Source organism: Callithrix jacchus, chromosome Y (genome assembly GCF_049354715.1).
Source record: "Callithrix jacchus isolate 240 chromosome Y, calJac240_pri, whole genome shotgun sequence".
Classification (NCBI taxonomy): Eukaryota; Metazoa; Chordata; class Mammalia; order Primates; family Cebidae; genus Callithrix; species Callithrix jacchus.
Genome location: NC_133525.1, coordinates 5,717,155 through 5,733,946, shown reverse-complemented (window position 1 = coordinate 5,733,946; position 16,792 = coordinate 5,717,155). Strand labels below are relative to the sequence as shown.

Below are 16,792 nucleotides of genomic sequence, written 5' to 3'. Positions count from 1 at the left end.
AGTGTGTCATTCACAGAGCTGAAAGAAAAAGCATGTCTATCACAGAAGAGAAACAGGAAGTGTATCTTGTATAGGGGAGGAACAGAAAGTTTTTCTGTCTCATGGGAGTAACAGAAAGTGTATCCAATGCAGGGGAGACACAGGAGGTGTATTTTACACAGAGGTGACACAGGAAATGTGTGTCAAGAGAGTGACAAGAACTATGTCCCACACAGGACAGAAACAGAAAGTGTGTGCTGCACAGGGTAGGAATATGAAGTGTGTCCTTCACAGGGGAGAAACATGAAGTGTGTCTTGCACTGGTAAGAAACAGGAAGTATGTCATGCACAGGGAAGAACAGAAAGTGTGTCTGTCTCATGAGAGTAACAAGAAGTATTTCCAGCACATGGGAGACACGGGAAGTGTGTCATATGCAGAGGAAGAACAGGAAATGTGTTTGTCTCAGGAGAGTAATGAGAAGTGTGTCCTGCACAGGACAGGAACAAAAAGTGTGTGCTGTGCAGAGAAGGAACATGAACTGTGTTCTTTACAGGAAAGAAACATTAAGTGTGTCTTGTACAGGCAAGAAACTGGAAGTATGTCATGCAGAGTGGAGACACAGGAAGTGTGTCATGCCCAGGGGAAGAACAGGAAGTTTGTCTGTCTCAGAAGAGTAACAAGAAGTGTGACTTGCACAGGACAGAAACAGAAAGTGTGTGCCAGGCAGGATAAGAACAGGAAGTGTGTCCTGCAAAAGGGAGATACCTAAAGTGTCCTGCACAGGGGAGATAAGGAAGTGTGTCTTTCACAAAGGAAGAGCAGGAGGTGTGTTTTTCACAGAATAAAAACAGGAAGTGTGTCCTACACGGGAAAACTGCAGGAAAAGTGTCTATCTGAGGAGAGTAATAGAAAGTTTGTCATGCACAGGGGAGATACAGGAAGTGTGTTCTGTACAGGAAAGTAACAGAAAGTGTGTCATGCATGGGGAAACACTGGAAGCGTTTCTTGCACAGGGGAAGAGCATGAAGTGTGGCTCTCTCAGGAATGTAACAGGAAGTGTGTCATGCCCAGGTTAGAAACAGAAAGTGTGTATTGGACAGGGCAGAAGATGTGTCCTGCAAAAGAGACATATAGGACATATTGTCCTATATGTATTGCACAGAGGAGAAACAGCAAGTGTGAGCTGCACAGGGGAGAAACAAGAAGTGTGTACTGGACAGGAAGGAAGAGAAAGTGTGTGTTGCATCAGGGAGAAACAGAAAATGGGTTATGCACAGGGGAGAAACAGAGCATGGGTTCTGCACAGAGGAGGAACAGAAGGTGTTTCTTGCACAGAGGATAAACAGAGGTGTCTTTCATAGGGGAGAAACATGAAGTGTGTCCTGCACAGGAAAGACAAAGAAAGTGTGTCTAAGAAGATTAACAGGAAGTGTGTCCTGCACAAGGCAGAAACGGGAATTGTGTCTCTCTCAGGAGAGTAACAGGAAATATGTCCTTCACAGGTAAGACACAGGAAATGTGTCCTGCAGGGGTGAAACAGGAAGTGTGTCTGTCTCAGGAGAGTAACAAGAAGTCTGAACTGCACAGGGAAAGAACAGAAAGTGTATGCTCCTCAAAGGAGGAACAGATAGTGTGTTCCACAAGGGGAGACACAGGAAGTGTGTCTTCCACAAGGAAGGAACAGAAAGTATGTCTCTCAGGAGAATAACAGGAAGTGTGCTGTGCACAGGAAAGACACCAGTAGTGTGTCCTGCAATAGGTAGACATAGGATGTGTGTCCTGTACAGGGGAGGTTCAGGAAGTGTGTCCTGCACAAAGGATAAACAGAAAGTGTTTATCCCCTTCACAGGGGAGAAATAGGAAGTGTGTCCTGCACAGGAGAGACACAAGAAGTGTTTCTAAGGAGAGTAACATGAAGTGTGTCCTGCACAGAGAAGAAACAGGAAGTGTGTCCTTCACAGAAGAGAAATAAAAATGAGTTCTGCACAGAGGAGGAACAGAAAGTGTATCCTTCACAGGGAGACAGAAGTGTGTTCTGTACAGGACGGGAATAAGAACTGTGTCTCTCTCAGGACAGTAACAGGAAGTGCGTTTTTTACAAAAAAGACACAAGAAGTGTAAGACACACTTCTTGTACAGGGGAAGAACAGGAAGTGTGCCTATCTCAGGAGAGTTACAAGAAGTCTGTCCTCACAGAGAAATATCAGAAAGCGTATGTCCCACGGGGGAGGAATAGGAAGTGTATCTTGCACAGGGAAGGAACAGGAAGTGTGTCTTACACAGAGTATAAACCAGGAAATTTCTCCTGCACAAGGAGAGTCACAAGAAGTGCGTCCTGCACTGACAAGAAACAGAAAATGTGTGTTGCATAGGGAAAAAAGAAGAAATGTAGTTTTTTTACAGAAGAGAAACAGAAAGTGTGTTCTGCACAGGGGAGGAACAGGAAGTGTATCTCTCTTAGGAGAATGACAGGAAGTGTGTCCGTCACAGGGGAGACACAGGAAGTGTGTTCTGCACTGGAAAGGAACAGAAAGTTTGTCTTTTACATGGAAGAAACAGGAAGTTTCCCATGTTGGTCTCGAACTTGTGGACTCAATGGATCCTCCTACCCCAGACTCCCAAAGTGCAGTAATTACAGGTGTAAGCCACTGTGCCTGGCCCTCAGATCATTTCTTTATGGCCAGTTTTTACAAGGAAAGGCGGGTGGAGGGAATTTGAGTCATATTTTTGGTTTTATGCCTGGCTTTGGGGAAAAGGTGGTCCTCTTGGGGAGGAGGAATTCTAGTTTCTATGGTGCCTTGGGGGTGAATGGGACTGAGATACTCAAGATGGTGAGTAGAGTGATGTCTGATCGTCCTCCCTGCTATACTCCCACCGGCGCCATGACACTTTGCAAATGCCTTGGCAACATCAGGTAATTATATGGTCTAAAAAGAGGATATTGAAATAATCAACCCCTTGTTTAGCATTTCAATAAGAAATAACATAAAAATGGTCAACCAGCAGCCCTCGGGGCTGCTCTGTCTATGGAGTAGCTGTTCTTTTGTTCCTTTACTTTCCTAATAAACTTGCTTTCACTTTACTCTGTAGACTTGCCCTGAATTATTTCTTGTGACAAATCTAAGAATCCTTATGCGGGGTCTGTTTCCTGGACCCCTTTCCTGTAATATTTGTTCAAAATAAATCTCTTCAAATATTTTATAGAGTTTGACTCTTTTCATTGACATTCCTATGAGTTGGGGTGAAAAAATTCATAATGTTTTAGGGAAGAGAAAAATATGTGAAACTAATAGAGTACAGGGATTTGTTTTCTGCCTCTAGTCCTGGGCCTGTTGGCTTTTTAAGTATAGCTACCCCAGGTGCTTGTGTGAGCTCTCTTTCTCTCTCTCCTTTTCTTTCTCTTTGTCACTCTTTCCTTCTCTCTCTCATACACTTTGACCCCCTCTTCCTTTACTCCGCTTCCTTCAACTCTCTTTTCTCTACCTGTCTTCCTGTCTCTCCTTACTTTCTTCTCTCTCTCTTCTCGCTCTGTTTCACATTGCATTTCTCATTATCTCTTCTCTCTCTCCACTCTCTCTCCTTTCTATCTTTCTTACTCTTTCTTTTATCTCTCTCCTCCTTTTCTTCCCCATCTCCTCCTCTTCCTCCTTTCTTCTTTTTTCTTCTCCTTCTCTTTCTCTCTTCTCCTCCTCTCTCCCTCCTGTTTTCCCTCTCTTTTCTAACTGTCTCTCATTTTTCTTATTCTCTCTCTCTTTCTGTCTCTCTGTATCTCTCCCTCTTGCCCACCTCTCCTTTTACATTAAAGTCTGCAGAGAGTTCCCATGTCTTCTAGACATTGGGATTTGTAGACATCACCAGGGTAGCTCACATATACCCTAGGATATAATTACCTATTTGTGCTGTTGAAGGAGTGAAGGACGTGCCTTCTCAAAATATGCCGGATTGGTATCCTGCATATTTTGAGTCAAAAACACTGCAGAAATTGTCGTTTCAGAAAGGGCTGGCCAACCTGTCTCTTCCTGCAGGCAGCAAACATAAAGATTCTTCTGGGAGGGGACTCCTCTCCACACCAGCGTTAGAAAATAGCTTTCATCACCAGAGACATCTGTGTGCTACATCTCTGCACACCCTCCTGATCCCCTCAGGCAATCTTTTTGGGAAGTGACTATGATCATTCATGCTTTAAAGCTAGGCTGTAGACTGAATTCATGGTTAGCTTGACCTATTTGTAGCAATGAGCAAAGGCGGTTAGCTTGTGAGGGGAGAAGCAAGATGGAGTGAGCCATGTTACATTTCTCTCATTGTTACATTCATGCATAGGTTCTTGGCCACAGAAACATATGAGAAACACATTCCCTCCCTTTTTTTTTTTTTTTTTTTTTTTTTTTTTTTTGCAGAAGTTTTGCTCTTGTTCCCCGGGCTCATGCCTGTAACCCCAGCACTTTGGGAGGCCAAGGAGGGCATATCACAGGGGCAGGAGTTCGAGAGCAGCCTGGCCAATATGGTGAAACCCCGTCTTGACTAAAAATACAAAAATTAGCCAGGCGTGGTGGCGGGCACCTGTAATTAAACTACTTGGGAGGCTGAGGTAGGAGAATCACTTGAATTGGGGAGATGGAGGTTGCACTGAGCTGAGATACTCTAGCCCGGGTGACTAGAGTATTTAGGTGACTGGAGTTAGACTCCATCTAAAAAAAAAAGATGTGGGGGACATCGAAAGTCTGCTGGGTTTTTGCAGGCCTCTTAAAAGTGTTAAGTGTGTTGAGAATGTAATTGACAGGTAATGTTTTCATTTTTGAGATGGGCTGGAGTCTCAGTATTGATTTCCTTAGTCATATTTTGACTTAGGAAATATGACTTACAAAACCAATATTGCAATTTTTTTTTGTCACCCAGGCTGTGAGTACAGTGGCACCATCTCGGCTCACTGCAACCTCCGCCTCCCAGGTTCAAGTGATTCTCCTACCTCAGTCTCCCAAGTAGCTGGGACTACAGGTATAAGCCACTACACCCAGCTAATTTGTTGTATTTTTAGTGGAGATGGAATTCACTGTGTTGGCCAGAATGATCTCGATCTCCTGACTTGTGATCCACCTGCCTCGGACAGGCAAAGAGCTGGGATTACAGGGGTGGGCCAATGTGCCTGGCCTGTCCCCCACATCCCAGCATACATACATATTTACATCCCTTCTATGAAGAAACAAATGTGCATGCATACATTATTCTGGAGACATAGTGAACACCCCTGGCAGTTAGATGCTTAGCCTGGTTTGCTAAACTGAAAGCGGTTGTTATAAGCAAGCATGTCCCATGACACACCTCTGTGAAGAAAAGCAGAATGTTTCAGAACTATGGGAGTCCTGTGGAACGTGGTCCTTCCTGAGTCTTTTCCAGGCTTATTCGTAACTAGAGGGAATAGAATATGGTCTCCATCCATGTCCTTGATTTATGATGGAATCCACAGGAATCTGCCACCTTGGGAAAATGGGCAATACTTTAAAAAATGTTGTATATCATAATGAGATATACCACCCAAAATATGACTTTGGAGACCAAGGAATGACACCAAAATATGACTTAGAAGGGTAAAATTGTAATCTTTTAAAAAGCTCATCAGCCATCATTAGTCTTAATGTGTTCCTTTTTTTGAGATGTAGTTGTGCTCTTGTTGCCCAGGCTGGAGTGCAATGGCAGGACCTCAGCTCACTGCAACCTCTGACTTCTGGATTAAAGCAATACTTCTGCTTCAGCCTCCCAAGTAGCTGGAATTACAGGCATGTGCCACCAAACCCAACTACTTTTTGCATTTTTAGTAGAGCGGAGTTTCACCATGTTAGCCAGGATGGTCTTGATCTCTTGACCTTGTCATCTGCTTGCCTCAGCCTCCCCAATTTTTTTTTTGAGAGGGCCAGTGACATGATTTTGGCTCACTGCACACTACAATCCCCATCTCCTAGACTAAAGCAATTCTCAAGCCCCAGCCTCCCAAGTAGCTGGGAGTACAGGTGTGCACCAGTGCACCTGGTTAGTTTTTGCATTTTCCTTTTAGTAGAGATGGGGTTCCACCATGTTGGCCCGGCTGGTTCTGAACTCCAGGCCTCAAGTGATTCATCTGCCTTGGCCAACAAATGTTCTGGATTATGGGCGTGAGCCACTGCCCCTGGCCAGTGTAGGTTGGTAAGTTTCACCCTCATTGTAGCATGTGTCAGTACTTTAAATATTGTTCTGTCTGTATGGATATAACATATTTGGTTAAATCCATTCATCGGCACAGGGTTGCAAATGTCTTTATAAACCAGGAAATTCTACAATTATCCATGTGAACCAGAAAGTGACAATGGCCCTGCAAACCAGAAAGTTCTACAATTCTCTGAATGAACAAGGAATCAATGCAATGTCCCTGTGAACAAGGAAGTACTATCATTATCTGTATGAACCAGGAAGTACTACAATGTCCCTATGAAACAGAAAGTGCTACAGTTACCCTATGAATCAGAGGACTGTAAATGTCTTTATGAACCCGGGAGTTCTACAATTATCCACATAAACCATAGAGTGTTACAATGTCCCTACAAACCGAAAAGTTCTAAAATTATCTCAATAAACTCAGAAGTGTTGCAATGTCCCTGTGAACCAGAAAGTCCTACTATTATCCATATGAACCAAGAAGTGCTATGACTATCCCTATGAACCAGGAAGTATTACAATGTCCATAGGAAACACCAAAAAGTATGGCAATGTCCCTGCAAAGCAGGAAGCACTACAATTATCTGTATGAACTGGAAGTGTTGCAATGTTCCTGTGAACTGGGAAGTGCTAATATTATCCAGGTGAACCAGGAAGTGCTACAAGTATCCGTATGAACCAGAAAGTATTACAATGTCCCGATGAAACGGGAAGGGCTACAATTACCCCTAGGAACCAGAGGGTTGCAAATGTCTTTATGAACCAGAAAGTTCTACAATTATCGATATGAACCAGAAAGTGTCACAATATCCCTGCAAACCAGGAAGTCTACAATGATCTAAATGAACTAGGAATTGTTGCAATGTCCCTGTGAACCAGGAGGTACTACCATTATCTGTATGAACCAGAAAGTAGTACAACGTTCATATGAACCAGGAGGTGCTACAATTATTCGTATGAACCAGGAAGTATTACAATGTCCCTAGGAAACAGAAAGTGCTACAATTACCCCTAGGAACCAGAAAGTTGCAAATGTCTTTATGAACCAGAAAGTGTGACAATATCCCTGCAAACCAGGAAGTCTACAATTATCTGAATGAACTAGGAATTGTTGCAATGCCCCTGTGAACCAGGAAGTACTACAATCTCCCTATGAACCAGGAAGTATTACAGTATCCTTAAGAAACAGGAAGTGATACCATATTCCCTGTGAACCAAAAAGTATTGCCATCTCCCTGCAAAGCAGGAAATGCTACAATTATCCATATGCACCGGAAGTGTTGCAATGTCCCTGGGAACCAGAAAGTGCTACTATTATCCATATAAACCAGAAGTTTTACAATGTCCCTATGAAACAGGAAGTACAACAATTATCTGTATGAACCAGGAAGTACTACAATGTCCCTATGAAACAGGAAGTGCTACAATTACCCCTATGAATCAGAGGGTTGCAAATATCTTTATGAACCAGGAAGTTCTATAATTATCCATATGAACCAGAAAATATGACAATGTCCCTGCAATTCAAAAAGTCCTACAATTATCCGAATGAAGCAGGAAGTGTTGCAATGTCCCTGTGAACCAGGAAGTGCTACTAGTATATGTATGACCAGGAAGTACTACAATGTCCCCCATGGGAGCTTGAGGCAGGCAGATCATAAAGTCAGGAGTTCAAGACCAGCCTGACCAATATCGAGAAACCCCGTCTCTATTAAAAATACAAAAATTAGCTGGGCGTGCGGGTGCATGCCTGTAATCCCAGCAACTTGGGAGGCTGAGGCAGGAGAATCGCTTGAACCCAGGAGGTGGAGGTTGCAGTGAGCCGAGATGGTACCACTGCACTACAGCCTGGGCAACAAGAGTGAAAGTCCATCTCAAAAAAAATCAAAATCAAACAAGAACAAAAATAAAGAATACTTATACATCCTATGTTCCCACTGTCCAAACTCAATCCACTTACCATGCCACAGAGATGTCTCAGAAATGATAATTCAAAAACAATAACCAGGTCAGCAACACAGGAGACTTTGAAAAGTTATTCACTGTTTTCTCCACCAGGAAAGTCAAAGTCGGCCCCTAAGGGAGGGAAATGAGCTGTTAATAGCAAAGCTCTGAGAAATCAGGAAGCAATGACCTAAAACAGGTGGAGAAAACCCCACGGCCCCACATTCCTAAATACCCCAGAAAAAGCGAAGTCCTAGTTTCACATCACTCTTCCCTCAGGTGAAAACAGTAAAACATGAGTATGAGAGGGAATAAGAGAGTAAGAGCAAGAGAGAGGGTAAGAGAGAGACAGAGAAAGAGAGAGGGAGAAGAGAGCGATGGGAGAGAGAGAGAAGAGACAGAGAAGGAAAGAGGTGAGAGAGAGGTGAAAGAGGGGAGACAGAGAGAGAGAAAAGGGGGGTACAGGAAAAAATAATTTACAAATCAATGGTGCACCAGTCCCAGGCTGGAATGCCAGCTCTACCTGCTGGCAAGTGTCTCCTGCCGAACCCTTACCCACCATCCTCTCCTCCTATGTTCCCAACAGCTGTTGTGAGGGAGACCCTAAGATGTGCAAACAGATTACTGTGAGCAGATGTGGGCTAGAGGGTGTCTAAGACGTGGCTTTCCCAGCCCACATGTGCCCCACACACTGACCTGACGATTCACCATGATGCCAGAGGTGCCTTCTGGTTTCAAGCTTTTCAAACCCCAGCTACATTTGAGGCACTTTTCAATTGGGAAGGCCGAACAAGGAGGCTTCAATGAAAGAAATCTGAGGGACGCCATAGAAACCAGCACTCCTGCAAACCGTCTCTCCTGATGCAAGCATGGCGGTGCCTTTCATGCTGTCTGCCTGTTTCGATGCCTCTCTTCTCCAGGAACTGGAATGCTTCAGCCACCAGAACTCCCTTGCACATACTTCCCTGACCACAAGAACACAGTAGGTGCAAAGGAGGGAAGGAATGCGTGAAGGATGAAGAAATGCATTAGCAGAAAGACGAGGGAAAACCCCTTTCATCAGGTGCCTTGGGAGCAAATGCAGCTGATCAAACCCTACAGACATGCTGTCTGCAGTGGCGGCCTGCTGGCAAGAAGGAAAAACACTTAGGAAGAAAAGAGAAAACACTCAGTAGTGAGATTGCTGGATCAAATGGGAGTTCTACTATTAGTTCTGTCTTTTTTTTTTTTTTTTTTTTTGACAGAGTCTTGCTCTGTTGCCAGGCTGCCCTGCAGTGGTGTGATCTAGGCTCACTGCAACCTCCACCTCTCGGATTCAAACTACTCTCCTGCCTCCACCTTCTGAGTAGCTGGGATTACATGCATGCACCACCATGCCCATCTAATTTCTGTACTTTTAGTGGAGACAAGGTTTCACCATGTTGGCCAGGCTGGTCTCGATATCCTGACCTCAAGTGATCCACCTGGTTTGGCCTCCTAATGTGCTGGGATTACAGATACAAGTCACAGCATCTGGACTGATCACAACCATATTTAACAAAGAGGAGACCCCTCCCTCCCTGAGGGCATCAGATCAGGCCTTTGTGAGAAGGGGACAGTGCAGTTTAGCACCAGGGGAAGAAAGGGTGTGTTTTAGTCTGTTTTGCGTGGCTATCACAGAATAGAACACACTGAGTCACATTAAAAATAGAGGTTGATGGCTGGATGTGGTGGCTTAGGCTTGTAATCCCAGCATGTCGGGAGACCGAGGTGGGTGGATCACAAGGTCATGAGTTCAAGACCAGCCTGGCCAAGATGGTGAAACCTGAACTCTACTAAAACACACACAAAAAAATTAGCTTGGCGTGGTGGCAAGCACTTGTAATTTCAGCTACTCAGGAGGCTGAGGCAGAGATTTGCTTGAACCCAGGAGGAGGAGGTTGCAGTGAGCCAACATCACCAGACTCTGTCTCTAAATAAATAAATAAAAATCAAAAGAGGGTACTTTTACTTTGCACTTGTGGTGGCTGGGAAGCCCAAGATGCCCAGCTGATCTGGTGAGGGCCTCAGTGTAGTTCATATCATGGAGATAAAGTGCAAGACAAGAGAAGGTATATGCCCAAGAGAAATAAGGAGGCCACAATCCCACAGTAGCTAACCCCTTCCTGCAAGAGACATGAATTCCACTTGATAACCTCATGACTTCTTGAATGTGCCACCTGCACAGGCCATTGCACAATGAGTAGAAAAGCTTTTCAGACCTTCTCTCCTTTTCCAAGGCCAGGTAAAGTGGCTCACGCCTGTAATGTCTTTGGGAGGTCAAGGCCAGAGAATTGCTTTGGGGCCAGGAGTTCAAGACCTGCCTGGGAAACTAACCAAGGCCTCATCTTTACCAAAAAAAAAAAAAAAAAAATTTTATTTTTTTTTTAGATGGAGTCTAGCTTTGCCACCCAGGCTGGAGTGCAGTGGCACGATCTTGGCTCACTGCAAACTCCACCTCCTGCATTCAAGCAATTCTCCTGCCTCAGCCTTCTGAGTAGCTGGATTACAGGCGTGCAGCACTATGTCTGGCTAATTTTTGTATTTTTAGTAGAGACAGGGTTTCAGCAGTTAACCAGGCTAGTCTCAAACTCCTGACCTCAGGTGATCCGCCTGCCTCAGCCTCCCAAAGTGCTTGGATTATAGACATGAGCTACTGTGCCTGGTCCCCCCAAAATGTTTTCTTAATTAGCCAGGCATGCTGACTGCTTGAACCTGGGAGGTGGGGACTACAGAGATGTAATTGCACCAGTGCACTCCAGCCTGGGCGACTCAGACCTCAAAACAAAACAAAACCTCAAAACAAAACAAAATAAAAGCATGAACAAGAATGCTGACTCAGAGCACTGCCAAAGACAGGTTTTAGCTGCAAGACAGGTCATGGGAGGGAGAAAGGAAAAGGCTGGCCTGGCAAACCTGGGCTTGCTACATAGATGTAACATCACAGGTAGCAGGCCTCAGAGAGAAGAGATGGTTCCTGTTTCCTTTTAGAAGTTTTAAGGTGTCAAACATTCACTTCGTCTCTCTAGAGCCGTGCAAGAGAAGGGCTGGCTGCATTGCCACAGACTCCACAGAGCTGCTGATGCAAGATTCCCCCACAAAGATGGAGTTTATTTTTCTTCTTTGTTTTTCTTTACATTTTGTTTTAAGTTCAAGGGCACACATGCAGAATGTGCAGGTTTGCTCCATAGGTAAACATGTGCCATGGTGTTTGCTGCACAGATCAACCCGTGGCCTACACATTAAGCCAGCATCCATTAGCTGTTTCCTTCCTGAGGCTCTCCCTCCCCCTTCCCTCAACCTTCTGACAGACCCCAGTGAATATTGTTCCCCTCCCTGTGTCCATGTGTTATTCTCCTTCAGTTACCACTTATAAGTGAGAACATGGGGTGGTTGATTTTTGTTCCTGCATTGGTTTCCTGAGGATAACAGGTTCCGATTCCATCCATCTTCCTGCAAAGGACAGGAACGCATCCTTTTTATGGCTGTATAGTATTCCATGGTGTCTATGTACCCCATTGTCTTTATCCAGTCTCTTGTTGATGGGCATTTGGGTTGATTCTATGTCTTTGCTCTTGGGAATCGTGCAGCAAAGAGCATACACGTACATGTATCTTTATAACAGAATGATTTTTCCTTCAGGTATATGCCCTGTAATGGGATTGCTGGGTCAAACAGTAATTCTGCCTTGAGGTCGCTGAGTAATCATCATGCTGTCTTCCAGGATGGATGAACCAATTTACACTCCCGCCGACAAGGAAAATTGTTCCTTTTTCTCTACAACCTCAGCAGCATCTGTTGTTGTTTTTTTTGACTTTTTAATAATCTGAGATGGTGTCTCACGGTGGCTTTGGTTTGCATTTCTCTAATGATCAGCAGTGTTGAGCTTTTATTCATACGTTCCTTGGCCACATGAATGTCTTCTTTCGAGAAGTGTAAAGATAGCATTTCAGGGCTACTCACCAATATATGAAAGAAATATATTTGGGGACAAAGTATTTTGATTTGCTTTCATATATTTCTTTTCTTTTCTTTTCCTTTGAGATAGAGTCTTGCTCTGTTGCCCAGGCTGAAGTGGAGTAGTGCAATTTCGGCTCACTGCAACATCTACCTCCCAGGTTAAAGTGATCCTCCCGCCTCAGCCTCCAGGGAGCTGCCACCACATCCAGCGAATTTTTTTTTTAAATATATTTTAATAGATATGTGATTTTGCCGTGTTGGTCAGGCCGGTCTTGAACTTCTCACCTTAGCTTAAGTTACTCCATATTGTTTTATTCTGCTTACTGCGTGTGTGTCAAGGCACAGAGTTTTCCATTGCGGGCATGTCTGGGCAAGCCACCTGTGTGGCCTTTCTTATCTGTGTAGCTGTGGGCATGTCTTGGGCAACCACCCTGTGCAAGTTCCCTTACCTGTGCCTGCAGATTGTTCTTTCATTTGAAGGGATTCAACTGCGGATCCACGCTCACTGCCTGCCTGACTCGTTTCTTCCTTCCCACTCTCTCACTTTGGCTAGAGGGAGTCCCATAAAGGGACAGGATGGATGGGGAGCAGGCTGTCAGGCCATCCTGGCAATGCTATGGAATAAAATTCAACTTCGGTGGTCATTGATGTTGTGATTGGCAAATCTTGGCCAGACGGAGAAGAATGCCATCTGAATAGCTTAATAAAAATAATAAAATTCAACCCTCTGAATGGACCCTCTCCTCAGCCAAAGGCATTCCGAAGTAAACCTGAAAAGCTAGTTCACACGATAATTGGAAGTGGGGGTTGGACATGCATCATTAGGTTCTCCTTCCTTTGGAATTCAGGCATTCACATTACCTTCCTTTGGAATTCAGGCATGGCTGACCAGCATTCACATTAAAACAGAGACCTTCAGACTGATGAAACAGACTCTTCGTAGCCATAACCAACAGGACAGATAGCAGGTCCTGAGAGAAATCCAAGTATTTTACCCCAAAACATATTTATGCGACATATTTTTGGAATGGTCCTGCAAAGCTGTCTTTTGTGGGGAGAAAAAAATCTGCATTCTGTAGAGAATCTCCTTCACTTTCCAGTCCTTTTATCAGATTCAGAAGATAATTAACTAAGAGTCTGGCACCTTTTAAAATCTGATTTACAAACTATACTCTCTGACGCTTTCTACCTGGAGGCTTCATCTGCATAACCGGAACTTTGGTGGCAGGAACAGTGATTGACAGGTGCTGAGCTTCCACATCGCCTTGCCCCAGAGAAACGACTGGAGATCAAGTCCTGGTGTGGTGCTGGAGAACAGTCACAGTTCTCCAATGCGGCTGCGGCTGCCTTGAAGGGGGCACTTTCAGCAGCAGCATGGAGTAGAAACACAGCAAGAAAATCTGTCACTGCACTCCAGCCCACAAAAAGGAGTTATTGTCACAAAATTAAGTCCAGCCTGGAGATGGCAGGGGCTAAGAATTTATGAATCCATGACAACCGTTTGTTTCTACCCCTCGCCTGCCCTCTGCACTCAAGGCATCTTCTAATCACCCATCAAAATCACCTTAGCAGCTTCCTTCTCAGCCCTTCTCTACTCAAAGGTGGCTTTTGTTTTCTGCACAGCTGAATCTTCTCTTCAGGCAGGAGGCTGAGCAAGATGTATCCGAATGTCCATCTTGAATGCTGCTATTATACATACCCTAGCAGCCTTGGGGAACCGTGTGGCTTTCACTTTAGAGAGCTCCGAACGCAGCCCTACAACAGAGACCCTTTTTGCCATTCCTTGGGACAGAGTTTGCCAGTACACCTCATGAAAACAACTCTTAAGGTCCCTCCCCTGATGATTTTCGTCTCTAAGTCCAGAGTGGGAGAAAACAGGATGGAAGCAGCTCTGGGATTTACTGAATCTCTCCTCTGAATAAAAGAGTAATCTGTTCTGTGTGTGCCAGGTGCGGTGGCTCCTGCCTATAATCCCAGCACTTTGAGAGGCCAATGGAGGAGGACTGCTTGAGCCTACAAGCTGGGCAGCATAGTAAGACCCTGTTTCTACAAAGTTAAAAAAAATTTTTTTTGAAAAGAAATACATAAAATGCACTCAGGAATGATCCAGTCTGGTCTGGTACAAGGAGGTGCCTTAATGATTTAACGATAAAAAAATAGAACCAGCATCTTTATTATGGGATGACGTACAATCTACCTTCTCATATCTAGGCATCTGAAGTCAACCGGTCTATCTGATGTCCACAGAACCAAGTGCAGAGAGATGGGGCTCGCCAGTCCTCAAGGGGCAGGCCTTTCCGGCCTTTCCTGCCTGCTGCCTGCTGCCTGCAGGAGGATTGACCTGGGTTCCTATTTTGTTTCTTGGTGGTTTTGGAGACAGGATCTCACTCTGTCACCCAGGCTGGAGTGCAGTGGTGCCTCCTTGACCTCCTGGGCTCAGGACCTTCCCACCTCACCTTCCCTAGTAGCTGGGACCACAGGCACATGCCACAACTCCCAGCTAATTTTTATTTTTATTTTTCCTAGAGATGTGGTCTGCCTATGTTGTCCAGGACGGTCTCAAACTCCTGGCCTCAAGCGATCCTGCTGCCTCAGCTTCCCACAGTGCTGGGGTTACAGGCCCGAGCCACCAAGCCAGGCCATCCCTGCGTCTGTGCTGGGCACGGAAATTAAACCGATGGCCTGAACTCCAAGAACCGGAAGACCGCCTCTTCCCAGAGTTTTAGGGCCATTTTAGGAGAACAGACTTCTTACCATCGGCCTTCCACGCAGTGAGAATCTCAGACAGTTCAATGCTATTCCCAAGAAACGAGCCCAGTGAAACTTCCAGGACTACATCTTACAAGTGGAACTGGTGAAATCCCAACGCCACCCTCACTTGCTACCAATCACCCCCTCCCAGCAGCTGAAGCCCACCGGTATTTCCAGCAGCGTCGGATGGACCAGTCCCTCCAGACCCACAGAGACCTGGGTGAGTCAATGAGGGGAGACTCGGATTTGGGGCAGTCCTGGGTCAAACTGGGTTTCTCCGCAGCGCAGACCAATCTCACCCAAGCCGGCAGGAACAGGCAGGCCGAACTGAAGGAGCTTGAGCTACTCACCCGACATGGTCCTCCGGGCCGCGTGCAGTGGGCGCCGGGGTGCAGTGGGTAGACTTCCCCACCACGGAACCCTCAGAGCAGAGGCGCCGTCTCCAGGAACCGGCGTGGACTTCCAGGCCTGCGGGCGACCGCGTGGCGGTCTCGACACCCTGAGCCTCAGGCGCCGCCAGCGTCACCCCCGGCCAGCTACGCACCCGGTGTCACTGCGCCCCACGGGACCCCGGCCCTCCCCGCACTGCCTCCGTGGCGCTCAAGGTCAGCCTCCTGCCCTCTGGCCAGGGTCCCCTTGATCCCCTGTCCTCCCCGCTGTCACCTGCGACCCCGCTGCGTTTAATTACTCAAGTGCCCAGCAACGACATCGCCCCCGGAACCCCGAGCGACCTCTGCGGTATGAGCAGCCGCCCCGCCGCCCCGCGCACCTGCTTGGAGTTCTGGGCATCTTCTTTCCCCACCCCAGCTGGCGCTCCCCGGTTACCCCGCCCCGTCCACTCCCTGGCCCACCCCTGAGCTCCCGGACCCCGGGATCTGCACCTCCTCCGAGCTTGGTTGCGCTGCTTCTGCCCGCGCCCACCGGCCAGACGCCCCTTCCCCCGTCACTCCAGGCCCCCCCGGCCCACCCCTGCGCCCCTCGCCCTCCTCCCCGAGAGCCCCCGAATCCGTTCCACGCCCTGCACGTCTCCCTTCCCCCGCGCAACCACAGCCTCTGCCTTTGACCGCGCTCCCAAGCCCCAGCCTCCCAGCCTGCGCCCCCGCCTCCGTCTGTCCTCAGTCCTGGGGCAGCCCCGGTGTCCCCGCGACCCGCAGCGCCTGGACCTGTACTCCCCAGCACTCGGCGCCCCCATTCGGCGGACCCACCCCCAAGAGCTCCAAAACCCTCCCCTCCTTCGCGCTTGAGAGACCTCTGACCTCCAGCGCCCTACGCCCCTCACCCCTCCTCTACACTCCAAGCCGTCGCCCTTCCCCCAGCACCCAGCCTCGGCCTCGCCACTCCGCTGTACGCCAACCCCCCCCACCCCAGACCTCTAGGTGTTGAGGCAGCCTCTGCGCACCCCGGCCGTCCCCTGCACCCAGGCTTCCTCCGCTACCCACGGCCCCCTGCACCCCCCGGCAGCCCACGGCACCTCTTCCGCGCTCCCGCAGCCTCTGCCCTGGGCCGGCGCTACAGGCTCCGAGGGCATCGATTGGCTTCTGTCCGGAAGCCCGGCCCCACCTCCGCCCACCCCCGCGGGCGCGGGTCGTCTCCGCCCGGCTGCAGCCCCCGCCCGCAAACAAGCCCGCGCGCCGCCTGGTGCCCAGCCCGGGCTGCCGGGGAGAGACACCCGGGAACGGCCGGGGGCTGCGCCCCGTGCCGCGCCCCGCCCCTCGCCCGCCGCGGCCCCCAATGCAGCCCGCGGTTTCCCGGTTTGAACATTTAACCTTCCATCAGCCGGCCCCGAAGTAAATGTTTGCGATGGCTTAAGGCCCTGGGCCCAAGGCCAGCGCGCAGCCCGGGTGGAGGCCGCTCCTCTGGTAGCGTCCGGGAGGGAGAAGGCAGGGCTCGTACCCGATCTCACTGAATGCATGAAAAACGCACGTGTGCATACTTGCACGCCTGAATGAATGA

General features: G+C 47.6%; 1 long non-coding RNA gene across 2 annotated transcripts in view; it reads right to left on the bottom strand.

Moving 5' to 3' along the window:
- The window catches only part of LOC128930755 (uncharacterized), a 46,593-nt gene extending 30,254 nt beyond the window's left edge, over window positions 1-16,339 (bottom strand). For both annotated transcript variants that reach the window (XR_013531924.1, XR_013531925.1), the window contains exons 1-4: window positions 15,190-16,339; window positions 8,807-9,233; window positions 8,127-8,242; window positions 5,300-5,455 (exon numbers count right to left, since the gene is read on the bottom strand). This is a non-coding gene — a long non-coding RNA (uncharacterized LOC128930755). The remainder of the gene's footprint in view (window positions 1-5,299; window positions 5,456-8,126; window positions 8,243-8,806; window positions 9,234-15,189) is intronic.
- Window positions 16,340-16,792: the final 453 nt, after the last annotated feature.